Raw genomic sequence first — 11814 nt, 5'->3', positions numbered from 1 at the left:
TATCTATCTATCTACCTATCTATCTATCTATCTATCTATCTATCTACCAATCTATCTACAGACACATACCCTGCCTAGTTCATTCAGTGTTCCTTTTAAGTACATGTATGGCTGACTACTTCAGAGTAGATAAACTATCTTGTGGACACCTGCCCCTGAAGCAGATTGATTATCTCACTTTCTCCAGCACCCTCCAGTTGCCTGTTAAGTCTTCATCTATGGATTAGGCCTTGAAAGTTTTATTCCTATCTATGTTGGTATGTTAATTGGTACAATTATCATGCAGGTCCTTTTAGGCAACTGTTTTAGCTAAGGTTTCCATTGAAATGTAGAGGCACCGTGACCATAGCAGCGCTTACAAAGGTTAACATTTATTTTGGACTGGCTTACAGTTTTAGAGGTTCAGTCCATTATCATCATAACAGGAAGCATGACAGCCTATAGGCAGACCTAATGTCAAGAACAGAATTTCTCTAGGTAGCTAGAAGGAGGATACCAAAACCCTCCCCCTCAGTGGCACGTTTGCTCTAACAAGGCCACACCTTCTAATAGTGCCACTCCATGGGCCAAGCATATTCAAACCACCACAGCAACCATATTTTAAAAAGAAGAGAGCTTCCTTGTCATGTAGAGAAGACACTGTCTTGGAATAGATGTCCTAACACCTAAATCAAGAATCAAGATAATATCATATGGAATTAATGGATTTAATATTACTGATATTATATATGTGTCTTAGTCAGGGTTTCTATTCCTGCACAAACATCATGACCAAGAAACAAGTTGGGGAGGAAAGGGTTTATTCGGCTTACACTTCCATACTGCTGTTCATCACCAAGGAAGTCAGGACTGGAAATCAAGCAGGTCAGGAAGCAGGAGCTGATGCAGAGGCCATGGAGGGATGTTCCATACTGGCTTGCCTCCCCTGGCTTGCTCAGCCTGCTCTCTTATAGAACCAAGATTACCAGCCCAGAGATGGTCCCACCCACAAGGGGCCTTTCCCCCTTGATCACTAATTGAGAAAATGTCTTACAGTTGGATCTCATGGAGGCATTTCCTCAACTGAAGCTCTGTTTTCTGTGATAACTTCAGCTGTGTCAAGTTGACAAAAAACTAGCCAGTACAATATGTTAGGAGTTAATATGTACATGTACATACAATATATATAGTTATTTTTAATGTCATCATTATAATTATTGTTGTCATACAAAGGATTGAATACCCTCTCTGAGTATCCAAGCACTGGGCTGAGCTACACTCATAGCCCATTTCAAATTTATTCTCGTAGAAATCATTGAGATTCTATCTTTCATATACATTTCTGAAGATACTATTATTTCTTCTTTAAAATATTTTTAAAGTTATTGAAAACAGTCTTTCTTCATATGACACATCCCTACCTCATTTTCCCCTCTTCCCATTCCTCTTCCTCCCTGCTACCCCTCAACTTCTCTCTTCCACAGATCCACTCTCCTCAGCTTCCTCTTCAAAAAAAAAAAAAAAAAAAGAGCAGGACTCAAAGATACTATCACTAAACAGGACAAAACAAGATGACAAGGATCTGTATCATTGGAGATTGTGTGTGTATCTGGTCTTTTACAACATTTTTCTTATTAATATAGGTACACATGCTGTGTCTGTGCACCCACAAGTCTCAATACGTATATGGAGCTCAGAGGGTACCTTTGTGGACTCGGTTCTCTTTTTCTATCTTTATGTGTGTTCTTTGATCCAGGTTGCCAGGTTTGAGCTAGCACCTTTACCACCCAGTCATCTCATTGGACGTTTTTCTTGTTTTATTTTCAACATTAACATCACACATTTCTACCAGGACAGCAACTAGTTTCATCATCTCCTGCATATAACACAAGTCCTGATTATTGTGGGGGCATTTCTTGGTACTTAGGAGTCTGAATTCAAAGGAATGTTGCTAATAATCAATTGATTCCTTGTTTTATCAGTAGATATTCTAATAGGTAAGTGTATCAAAGGAAGTTTCCATACCAATGTTTCTTACTTACCTTGTTCAGTTGATAAAGACCAATTTGGAGTACCTTAGCCTTCTTCAGCTCTATAGGAGTCAAGGTTGACCTTGACATCGGGTTCTGGTGTCACAGGCATGCATACATAGCATTTTGCACATAATGGATCATTTTCTCACATTACCAAATTTCTGACTAAAATAATTAATTTCCTCAAAAGTATAATAATTAGTTTCATTTTAAACTGTATAGCAATTAATATATTTTGAGATTGTATTTAAGAAAATTCTAATCTCAGCCATGGTAATTGGACACAGTCAGCTGCAGGAATTTATCTCCAGTTCAGTAAAGCTGACAGCAAGCAGGATTGCTGTTACTCAAAAACAAGGAAGAAGGGGGCTGGAAAGATCAATAAGAGACTTGAAGGAGAAAAGAATGGATGAAACAGGAACAAAAACAAAAGTACCCAAAGGACTGTTTGAAAATCAGAAGATCTGAGAAGGTGGCAAGGCACATGTGCAGAGAAAAAAAGAGCTTTAAATATCAAAGGTGAAAGACTCATCCTTTGAATTAAAGGAGCGTGTGTGTGTGTGTGTGTGTGTGTGTGTGTGTGTGTGTGAGAAAGAGAGAGAGAGAGAGAGAGAGAGAGAGAGAGAGAGAGAGACCATGATAGCCTATCTCAATAAACAAACAAGACTTTGTTAAAGAAAAGTGTGTGTGTGTGTGTGTGTGTGTGTGTGTGTGTGTGTGTGTGTGNAAAAGAGCTTTAAATATCAAAGGTGAAAGACTCATCCTTTGAATTAAAGGAGCGTGTGTGTGTGTGTGTGTGTGTGTGTGTGTGTGTGTGTGAGAGAGAGAGAGAGAGAGAGAGAGAGAGAGAGAGAGAGAGAGAGAGAGAGAGAGGCAAAGAGAGAAGCAAAGAGAGAGAGAGAGAGGGAGAGGAAGAGAGAGGGAGAGGGAGAGGGAAAGAGACAGAGATAGAGACATAAAGAGACATGTATACTCATAGAGAGACAGAGAGATAAAAACAATCATCCAGAGAGACAGAGACAGACATACAGAGATGATGATACAGAGGTAAATGCACATACAGTCTTGGCACTTCCAGGCTGTGTAACCTGTGAGCATGTTTGTCCATTCAGAAGGGTAAACATGTTAGGTAGAGCAAAGAAATAAGTGGTGGTAGAGGTGACCAAGTGAGCATGCTTGAGGACTGTTTCTTCTTCATCATATTCTCAGTAACAGTTTTAGGAGCCATTTCATACCCCATTTTATTATTAAAAGAACATGAAATGTTGCTGACATTTCACACAAATAGCCAAACATCCTGTAATTACACAAGTAGGATAAACTTCAACTAATTTAGCTGAGGACTTTGAATTATTGTATAGGCCAGCATAGTATCAATAATAATTAAGTTGATTTTTATTTAAATTATAAACCATAAATTTATATTCTGGAAAGCAAAGGCATGTGACTTTGGATTATATTATGATGTGAACACTCAGAGATGCAAATATTATTATAATATAAACAACTAGAAAGTTTTACATACTCTGGAGTTTGTAACCACCTTGTACTAGCAATAGTAAACATATAAGTCATATGGATATATTCTTAACAGTGCTGATAATATTGACAACATAGGAATACTAGGATTAAAAGGAACATCTATTATTCTAGTTTAGTTGATTTTCAAGTATGAAAATTCTTCCTGAGGTACCTGATAGAAACCTTTCCAATCTCTACTTGAATAATTTAAGGAAATCAGAAATATTCAGTGGGCCTGAAATGCTCAGAAGCTCAAATTAAAAGAATCATTTTTTCTTTTTAATCTTTAAAAACCAGAGGAGACTGAAGAAGAATAATAGCCTTCAGAGAAACACAAACACATTTAGATTCAGGAAGAACCACAGAGAGAATCAGAAATCTTCTAACACCTTATCAAGAAGAGTCATTTATTAATTCGTCTTCTTATGTTAGGTGTGCTCACTGGGAAAAAAGAAATGAAAAGTAATTACATCACTTAAAATTTGTCAAAAGTTTCACTTTCATGTACAAATATAATTAGAAGCAATATTTGATGGAAATTTTGCTACTGTTAGAGGAGGAATAGAGAAATGTCCTTTGCATTTATTTGTATTTGTGTCTGTGGTATTTGTAGAAATGTGATTCCACTTGCCATCATGTCTAATCAAATAATAATGAGAGCATTATTATTTTATTAATAATTCTATTAGTTTATATCTCAAATAATATCCCCCTTCTGGTTACCCCTCCATAAACCCCCCATCCTACATCTCCCCTTCCCCCTCCCCTTTGCCTCTGGAAGGGTGCTCCCTCACCCACCCACACTTTCTTGCCCCACTGCTCCAGCATCCCTCTACACTGGGATATCAAACCTCAACAGGTCCAATGGCCTCTCCTCCCATTGCTGTCAGACAAGGCCATCCTCTGCCACATATGTATCTGGAGCCATGGATCCCACCCTGTAAACTCTTTGGCTGATGGTCTACTCCCTGGTACCACAGGGGGTCTGGCCAGCAGAAGTGAAGGCTAGGAATTGATAGTCAATATCCCTGGTTAACACCACTGAGTCATAAAGCAAAAGGAAGAGTAGTGAACCTGTTTAAAAAAAAAAAAAAGGACTTTGGCAGCGAAGGAGTTGGCAGAGAAAGTAGAGAGCTGGAGTTGTAAGAAGACAGCGCATACCACACACATGAGACATTGCCTAAAATTATTCTAATTAAAACAACTGAAAATGTCTGTATTTATTTGGCTTATAAATAAAAAATCTATATTGTTAGTTATAGCATATACTCAAATAGAATGCAGTTACAGCTACTGGGTTCATTGACCCATGCTGTCTCTACTGCCAAAAAGGTTTAAATTTCAGATTATTAGCTTTGATGGATGCACTAGGTCTGAAAATACATAAAGTCCGCACAGAATCCTTATGAGTAAGTTCATGAAAGAACATCAACATTTCTTCCAAATAAAGGGATAATAGAATGGGAATGCAGTCCACATTAAAAGGAACACCACATGGGGGCAATTTCCTTAAAAGAAATTTTATTTCACCATTAACTAATGAAATGGTTTGTTACAAAAAGCACAACTCTAATGAAGATGAATAAATTCTCTTAAAACTATGGATATGTTTCTATCATAATGATAATATCTGAGGATCCTAATGCTTTGGAAAATGACAGACAAGTGATATTTTAATGTTAGAGAAAATGTTTTTACAGCAAATAGAAAAAAATACATTCTAGATTTCTTAGTATTCCATATTATTTAATATTTCAGTTTAGTCACCAAGCATAATCAATGTTTTGTTTCTCTATACCTCTAACACACAATTTGTGAGAAAATAAATGAAACCAACTAGTCCTGACAGGAAAACTATTATTGAAATTTATCTCATTGAAACAGGGACAATATTTTGAAGTACTTTGTGACAGATACATGTATCAGAATTTGTGCTCACTGATTCTCTGATTTCTACTCCTTTCTCCTCCTTTCAAAATGTATTATCTATTAATTTATTGTTTTGCAAATGAACTGGGATAGTTTGAATAAAATGCCTCCCTGTGGTCCATATATTCAAATATGTGGTTCTAGTACTAGAGCTGTTTGGGAAGGATTCTGAGGTATGGCTTGGAGGAAGTATACTCCTGATGTGGGGCTTTCAACAGATTAGCCATTTCCAGTCTCTCTCTGTGCTTCTTGCTTTGTTGGTCAAGATGTGAGCTCTCAGCTCTTCCTTCTACCATGCCTTTGTTCCACCTTCGTGGCTCTAACATTCTAAAATGATAAGTCCAATTAAATATTTTCTTTTATATGGTACCTTTATTCACTGTTTAGAAGGCTTGGTCCCTTACTTGAAGTTTACCAGCCTCACCAATGAGGAGGAGATTCCTCCAACAACATAGATTCCTCCAACAACATAGTCTCTTCACATTTTTTTATTTTTCTTCATACTAGTTGACAAGACACTGTAGTTGAATGTTCCATACACCCTGGATACAATGTGCAGAGTAATAAAGCTAGAAATAAACTGAATGATGTCTTTCTTATTGCTAACATTCACAGTGTCAAATGGTGCTGTCCAAGGTACTGGAGGAGTAATGGTGTCAGTGGTCTTAACTTGTCTAACTACAATGCAGTCATGCCACATTTAATGTTCTTATAGGTTTATGAATAGCTATGAGGACGAGGATGCTTGTAAGAAATAGGAAGGATATCAGTAGAGGAGAGTGAAATGTTCAGGTAAGAGCACATGTAACAAAATCAGAAACAAGGCTTTTGGGGGGTTGAACCATGCAATAGGGGAGATCATAAAATAGGGGCTAAGTGTTCCTTCATGAGGATATCATCTGAATTTTTTCTCTGGTTAAACTTCCTGATATCTGAAATCTATGGTCATGCAACTGGCCTTTACATGGTATATGTGAATAATTTAGGTGCACAATTTAGGTGCACACTTTTTAAGCTGGCCCTGACTGAGAGAATCTTTCTTCTGTTTGAAAAGTTCCAATATTGTGTGTGTGTGTGTGTGTGTGTGTGTGTGTGTACTTTTTTGTCTAATACCAAACAAAGTGAAAACAGCAGTACTTATTTATACCTCCATTTTTATTTCAGGTTTTGGCATTTCCTTACTTTCTATAATGAAACTTTCCCTGTTTTCACTTAAATTACACCTCTTAAGTTCCAGAGAAGCATAAAATGGAATCATTTAAATCTGATACTCAAAAGTCAGAAAAATATGAAACATTCATTTCCCTGCTTTGAGAATAGAGATGTTTAACAAAAGTGGCATGCTTACATTAAGCATTTGTCTATCTGCATAAATGTCTGATAAATCATGATCGAAAGAGTGAAAGATAGGAGGGCAAAGAGACAGTTCAGTCAGTAAGATGCTTGCCTCTCAAGCATGAAGGCTGCTGTTTGATAACAGGCAACCATATTAAAAAGTAAAGATAAATTTCTCGCTTTGTAGCATGAGTTTACACATCGAGTATTAAGAAATGAACAACAGGAGGGAGTCAGATCTGTGTTGGCCAATCAATCTAGCTGAATCAGGTTAGATCAGCTCTTTATCATACAAACTGCATACTTACCAGTGGCTTAAGAAAGACTCAACTTTTACTCCTATAAGAGTAAAAATGTGTGTTTGTAGGAATTTCAGCTTTTAGCAGCAATACAGGGCTTGAGTTTTTGCTATTTCTGGCGACACCAGCCTGAAAACCAGGCTTGTATGTTCACAGGTGTGAAAGGCAAGGATAATCATCCAAACATTGGCAGGAAGCACATTAATCTTACACCCATTATCTACATCTTAATGCATTGTTTCTCATATCTATATATGAGACTTAAATGTGACTTAAATATTCTCCAGAACAAAATGAAAAGAAACATGTTTGATGGTTAGCTCACATGTTTTGCCACATGACAATAGAATCAAAATTCTTTTTGACATCATGTTATTTGGTAGCTGCTCAATTGCAGTCATGCATGCTAGACACTTTAGGTCTCTTGAATCAACTTAATAAAGTGGTAGTATCAAAAGTGAAATCTTATTTTTTTCCTCAGCCAAAACATTTCAAATTAACCCTATCTTGACAGTAGATACTGAGTAAATGGTGCTACAGTAAAGTTGCTATTATATGAAATATGCTATCAACGCTGTAAAACAGGGAAGCATTTCAGGGAAGCATTACAAAATGTGAACAGAAACATCTATGAGTATCATCCCTTTGTCTTAATAGTGCTGTGATATCAAATCCATTGTTTTGTTTCTTTTCATTTTCCCCAACAGAAGGAATATTTGTTGTTGTTGTTGTTGTTGTTGTTGAATATCCACTTAGTACATGTTAATGTGGGTTTTAGTATCTCAGTTAAAAGGATGTAATGAGAGGAGTAACAAGCTGTGGGAATACATGGCTAGAGCTGAACAGAGTATTTCCTTTTCTGTTCTAACTATCAACAATGGCTACACCTATTGCTGGAAGCTTCTAGCCTGCATGCAATCTAATCTTCCAACACAACCGATTCAATCCACCTTCTTCAGCTCTGCCTGGATTGTTCTGCTTGGCCTTATGCTAACTTTGGTAATATATTCTCATCCTCTGGATTCTTTTCATTCCCTGGCTCATTCTGTCTTCACCTGTGTCTAGCTTGTTCTCTCTCCAACCTGTCTCTGTAAAACTGTCCCTGTAAAACTTGCATACATACTCTAAGTCATCCTTTGAGGATTTATTTGAAATGAGAGGAAGATAGACTATTTATATAATGCTAATAATTTCCACATAGGATACTATCTAATAACCCTTGGGATTGTAGCAATTAAAATTAAACTAAGATAAAAACATTAGAATGACAGTAGTTAAGTGTATTATTTTATGGTTTTGTCATACTTTGACCACTTGAACTTTAGCAATCCTTTCAAGTAGAATTTTATAATGTCCTATTATTGGTTATTTTTTTCCCATCATTGTCTCACTTTGTGTGTTCCTAATGAAAACTGTATACACTTCTATGCCAGCTTTTGGAAATATCACTATAATCAGTCTTCTTGTGGCTGACTGATGAATTTATAGTGTATTGCTATTTATAAATTTATGATTTATCAGTGTATTCATTCACCTTTATGCTTAGCAATATAGGGTAGACTTGTCTCCTCATAAGCATATATATATATATATATATATATATATATATATATATATATATATACATTGCAGTCAGTAGTCAAACTTTGTTTGTGATATCCTAGCTACCTTTATTTATTATATTATCATCATCACAAATTTTCATTTTCATTGGGTTTTCTAAGATTTTTGCAAGATATAGCCCTATAGTCATCCTCTCAAAATCTGTTGTATTTAGTCTTGCAATGATCTACGTAATTTACCACCACTTACATACTTTATTATGATAGTAGAATCCATGCTGTTAAATGGTCAATACATTAGATAGGCTGTAGAACATATGGCATTATTAAAATTCAAGGAAATTCTTAGAGATAATTGAAATTATGGGATGTTCTATAATACAAATATGCTCATTTCTTTTCTAAGATAAAACTGGTGCTATTATTCTGCATTAACGCTTCAAACTCATAACATTTCAATGATATTAGTTAAGAATAATTGTTTAGTTCCTCAACATGCAGTGTATTTGTAGAAATTATAATGAAGAGAGCATCTGACTTTTAATATTGGTGTATTTATAAACAGTCCATCAAGAGCAAATAGGATGACTTAGAATTTTAATAGCTTTATCTCCACCTTAATGAAATTGTTAAGGCTAAATACAAAGTATAATGGTTTTAACTTCTGTTTATTTTCTTGGCAAATATAATGAAAAACTTTTAAGTTTTATGGAAGGTACATTGTATAGAAATGATGATTAAAGATAATAGGAGAAAATAGCATTAGCAAAATTAAACATGGACATGTTATAACTCTTGAATGAAAATACTGGTCCTAAAAGAATAATAGAAATGTTCATAAATATGCATATGATAACTATATGAAAGTTCAGGAATATCTGAGAAAAAAATTAAAATGTAATATTGAAAGCCAGATGCTGGTGAGGATATACATCCTTAATTCATTTGTGTCTTTTAAGACAGATTTATTTTTATTTATGTGTATTGGTTCCTTGTATGTATTTGTGTATACCATAGTTGTTTCTAATGCCCATACAATTCAATGACGCTTATGTTTAAGAAACTGAAACTGGAACTGTAGGCATTTCTGAACTGCCAAGTGGATACTGAGGCATGAATCAGGTCTTCTGAAAAAAATAGCAAGTGTACTTAATCAATAATTGATGTTTCTAATTTCCATTCACTTTCTGTACATTTTGATTGTTATGCCAGGTTTATTTGTATTTTCAATAATTGAAAAATGGCATTTTTAAAACATACAACACTACTACTAATACATTATAATTTTAGGAGTCTCAACCATTATAAATGACTTGGTAGAACACCTTTGATATATGAATAACAAGAATTCAAAGACCATGATGATTAAAGTGAATTGCCAACTTATAAAAACCTAGAATTATGTAACATCCCAGTGTAGACGTTACTTATCTTTTAGTATAATAAAACAACATAACAAAGAACTTTTATAGAAGAAAGATTTTTATTTAGCTTTATGATTCCAGAGGCATTAAAAGCCATCATGGTACAGAAGCATAGAAGTAAGCTATAAGAGTGGTAGTTAGATAAGGAAGTTGATAGCTAACAATGTCCACCACAAATACAAAGCATAGAGAGTGAGTGGGTTGGAGAGCAGGGTGAGGGGAGGGTATACGGGGCTTTGGGGATAGTATTTGAAATGTAAATGAAGAAAATACCTAATAAAAAAGCGTAGAGTGAACAGGAAGTGTGGCCAATCTTTAAAGTCCAAACTGCCCACTGATTTATCTCCTCAAGCTTCGCTGCAACATTTAAACCTCATTCAATAGCTCTACCAACTGGAAACTAAGTGTCCAAATACTACAGCCTATGGTGTACACTTTTAATTTAAGGGAGCATATTCTGCTCCTTTGTCCTTATATGTTCCATAACCATATCATAATGCAAAAACTGAAATGAGCGCAACTCCAAAAGTCTCCATAGCCTTTCACAATTTTATTACCATTCCAAAGCCCAAACATCAAAGTTTCTTCTGAAAGTTAGGACAATCCCTTAATCATAACATGCAGCAAAAAATTATATACTCCCAGCATAGTATAGGAAAGAATATAAATTCTATTTCAAAAGAGGAATGAAGGCTCTGCCATCTCCAAAATTTTAGGTTCTCCACTGCTATCCACAATTCAGCTTCATTGGTTTAAGTAATGCTTCCTCTAAAATCAGAGCCGTATGAAAAACCATGCCAGTTCTAGCAGGCAAACTGGGGCAGATTTCTGCTCCCTTGAACCACATTATTTTTGTTTTGTTTATTGTTGCTTTAAAGGAGAAGGAAACCCTTTAGCCTCCCCCCCTAATTTCAGAAACTTAGCAGAATGAAATATTGCTCTCAGGGCACCATTTCCATTTTTTTTTTCTAGTCCAAAGCAGGTCTCTGCTTAATGCTACAAATATTCTTAACAATTACAGCCTCTCTTTTAGCACCTGCTTTGGCTGTGATGCTAAGGTTCCTAGGTTCCTACTTTCTTTGGCAGGGTCCCTTCTCTCTCCAAACTGAAAATTTTGTTTTCCTTTCTGTCCCTGATGCTCCCTTTTATTATTAACACCTGCATAAATGCAATGAGTAAGAACAATGACATACATTCAACAATATGCTGACTCGAAATTCCTTCTGCCAAGGAAATTAGCCCTTTGCTTTTCAACTTAGCCTCAGGCATGTTCTTAGGACAAGGACGGAAGATAGCCATATTCTTTGCCAAAACATTACAGGAATGTGCTCCAGTTCAGCTACTAAGACTGGTCCCATCAATCTATGTGACTATCAGTGCTACTCTCTTCCAAGTATCTAGAAAATTCCCTTAATCTCAACTTACAGTATATACTTTTCTATTCTAACATTGTGAATTCATTTTTTCATTTCATTTATTTTTATTAGATATTTTCTTTATATACATTTCAAATGCTATCCTGAAAGTTCCATATACCCTCCCTCCTCCATGCTCCCCTATCCACCCATGCCTGCTTGTTGACCCTGGCATTCCCCTGTACTGGGGCATATAAAGTTTGCAATACCAAGGGGCCTCTCTTCCCTGCGATGGCCAACCGGGCCATCTTCTGCTACAAATGCAGCTAGAGATATGAGCTCTGGGGGTACTGGTTAGTTCATATTGTTGTTCCACC

The sequence above is a fragment of the Mus caroli genome, chromosome 16, assembly GCF_900094665.2.
Source record: "Mus caroli chromosome 16, CAROLI_EIJ_v1.1, whole genome shotgun sequence".
NCBI classification, from domain to species: Eukaryota; Metazoa; Chordata; class Mammalia; order Rodentia; family Muridae; genus Mus; species Mus caroli.
This window is presented reverse-complemented; position numbering follows the sequence as displayed.